The sequence below is a fragment of the Tupaia chinensis genome, unplaced genomic scaffold, assembly GCF_000334495.1.
Source record: "Tupaia chinensis unplaced genomic scaffold, TupChi_1.0 Scaffold142652_1, whole genome shotgun sequence".
Taxonomy (NCBI): Eukaryota; Metazoa; Chordata; class Mammalia; order Scandentia; family Tupaiidae; genus Tupaia; species Tupaia belangeri.
This window is the reverse complement of record NW_006202498.1, coordinates 508,538-511,733: the sequence shown is the minus strand read 5'-3', so window position 1 is coordinate 511,733 and position 3,196 is coordinate 508,538. Positions and strand designations below refer to the sequence as shown.

Here is a 3,196-nt window from a genome sequence, read left to right as displayed (position 1 = left end):
GACATTTTCCAGCTCAGCTCATGTTCTTTTTTTTTTTTTTTAAAAGGAAGGTTTATTTGACAAGTTTCACTTAGTGCAATACACCTAAAGGGAAATCACAGTACAATGAAAGATTTAAATCAAGGCCTTAGAATTTCATATAAACACCAAGATCAAAATCCTAAAGTATTGGTATTACAACTCAAATTTTCCCCAAAAAAAGTTTAAACTTACAAGGCTTACAGGTTATTAAATGAAACTAGAATTAACAAACATGCCAAGTGTTGCACTTTAAGTTGTAGGCACAACTCCTATATTGAGTTTTACAAAAAAAGGCATGTCTTTCAACATGCATCCAGTGTTCAATGTAATGTAGTGTAAGAGCAACATTTAACATAACTCAACTGCATTGACCTAAATACACTTACTGCTTAAGTAAATCCTACAATATCATTAACTGGACTTGAGAAAAGCTGAAAATTGTTTAACAGTTATAGTTTACTCATTTTGTTGTTATATCCTAGGCCAAGTATTGTGTTAAAAAATACTGAACCTTGAGTCTTTAAAACAGTCCTGATTTCCACTTATAGGGTAAGCATAAATCACACACTTGTATTGCAAAACCTGTTAAACTTGTTTTTTTCTTAAAAAAAAGTTGACCGAGAGTCAGTGAACCAGGATCAATCACATTCCCCATCCACCACTCATACTGGACATGCTAGACATCCCTCCCATTCCATTCAAGCCCACAGATGCATGAGTTCTACTACTGTAGTAGCTGCTGCTCACTGCTCCTTGACTATCTATGTAATGTTTGATTGAACATCACTGAAGTTTTCCTGTAAAACTTGGTCATATCTGATCATGCTGCTCTGGCCACCATAGCCACCTCCATAACCACTGCTCAGCTGCTGACTGGCTGGGCCACTGCAACTGGACTAGTTTGACAAGCCCATGCATCCCATCATTTGGCTACCATAAGCATCACTGCTTGCTCCTGCTGTAGAATCAAGAAGAGTTCTACATATCTGTGTTGCATATTTGCTTTGTCCTTTGGCATAACTGCCACAGCATCTTCGTGAGGTACAAACTCAGTATCTGCTTCACCAGTCACTCTGCCATCAGGACCAATTTCGATGTGTACTCTCACAGGTTTGAGTGGTGAAAAAAAAAAAAAAAATAAATGTTGTTTTTGGTTCTTGGTTGCTCTGTAAGGTAATCCACACATGTGAAAGCAGTGTCCTGTGGAACTTTGGAAAGTAGAGCCACCATCTCCATATCTGTGATCAGATATTCCTAAAAAACAGTAATTGAGGTCTCTCCAAATTTTATCTGCCCAAATTCCGTAGCTGTCATTATAGCCATTATAATCATCATAGCCTCCATAGCCTCCACCACAAGCACCACATCTCATCCTCTCAAAGCCAGCTCCTCTGCCAATGTGTTATATCCTCTGCCAGCTCCTGTTCTGTCATGAGAACCTGTCCGTTGCATGACCATAAGCTTTTGTGGTGGATCAGAGTGAGTTCTAACTTCAGCTTCACTGCTCTTTAAGATCTCGATATACCCAAGCCCTACTCTTTCCTTGTGTTTCTTTAGAGCTTTTTCAGCTATTTCCTGTGAAGCAAACTGCATGAAGGCCTCCCCCGTACTCCTCCCCTGGAAGTCCCATTTAGCATGATTTCCAACCCTGAGAAGAACTGAACAATTTCTTTCTTGCTACATCCAAAGGGGAGTCCTCTAATCTCTACAAAGCCATCATTGTCCATGTTGGGACTATTTGGACCAGTATGCTTCAATAAGCAATCCATTTCAATGTTGATTGACTTGAATGCTTCAACATATCTGTGTCTCATAGATTCTCTCTCTTTTTTTTTTTCCAGGGCCAATTTGACTTCATCTTCTGATTCAAGTTCAACAAAAGCCTCTCCACCCGGTCTGCCTTCTTTGGTGTATATGAAATGAATATTTTGAGTTCCATTTTGAATTTTGCAGTTGGAAAATAACCGCTGCACTTCATAGGCTGAGCAAGACCAGGGCAAGCCCCGGACCTTCACCATAAGCCCCTCTCCACCCTCGGTGCCCAGTATCATCATCTTGTGGTCCTGGCTCTGCTGGAATGGACAGCACACACGACTTTGGCATGACCGAGGAGAGAAAAAATCTCAGCCCACATTCTTAACAAGAATGTTAATCTGCAATAAACATCTTAGAGGTTCCATATGATTTTATATTCTATTCAACACTTTTTTACCATGAAAATTACAGCTCTCCTCATTTCATATATTAGTTATGTTGTGCACTATAATTTTTACAGTTTTAAAAATTTACTTTCTTTGTTGTGTCAATTAAAATTTGTTACTACTTTAGCATGAGAATGGTATAGAATGATACTATGGGCATTCTACATTCAGAGACTATACCAAAGAGAATACTATATGTCAAAGATACTCAGATTTTGACTCTCAAACTATAAACAGCTCCACTGATTCTGAGGGCATGTCTTAATCCACTATTATACTGTTTATAGAAATATCTGAGACTGGGTCCATTATAAATAATAGAGGTTTATTTGATTCATGATTCTTGTGACTGGAAAATCCAAAGGTATAAGGATGAAGTCACAGCATGGTGACAGAAGTGGAAAGAATGATGTTGTATACACAGAGACCTGGAAAAAGCCATCTTTCTTTTTACAACAATTCACTCTCAAGAGAACTAACACTTTTTCATAAGAACAAGAACTCAGCTGGGTCTTGTGAGACATCAACATTTCATTTATGAAGGTTATATCTCCATGACATGATCATTGTTCACTGGGCCAATTCCCAATGCCATTACACTGCAGACTCAAATTTTAAAACATAAGCCTTTGATTTTGAACAACTCATTATTCAAACAATAGTATTTAACTTCTGGCTGCCAAGATTCTTGTCTTTCTCACATACAAAATACAATAATCCTATTTCACTAGTTCCAAAAGTCTTAATTTATTCCAATACCAACCCAAGCGGTCAAGTACAAAGTTTCAGTCTGGGACTCAGGAAAACAGTTTCCAGCCATGAGCATGTGAAATCAAGAAAAACTTTAGCAATTTCCCAAATATAATGGTTGTCTAAATATAGGGTAGAAATTTTAATTCTACAAAAAGAAAGGATTAGCAGGCCCTAAGCACATTAGACACCCAAGAGGGAAGACATTAAATCTCTCTCTTTTT

The 3,196-nt window shown here is 38.0% G+C and overlaps 1 pseudogene; it reads right to left on the bottom strand.

Annotated features, from left to right (window-relative positions):
- Positions 1–622: 622 nt before the first annotated feature.
- LOC102471380 (heterogeneous nuclear ribonucleoprotein H-like) lies at positions 623–2,072 on the bottom strand (annotated as a pseudogene).
- Between the last annotated feature and the right edge of the window lie 1,124 nt (positions 2,073–3,196).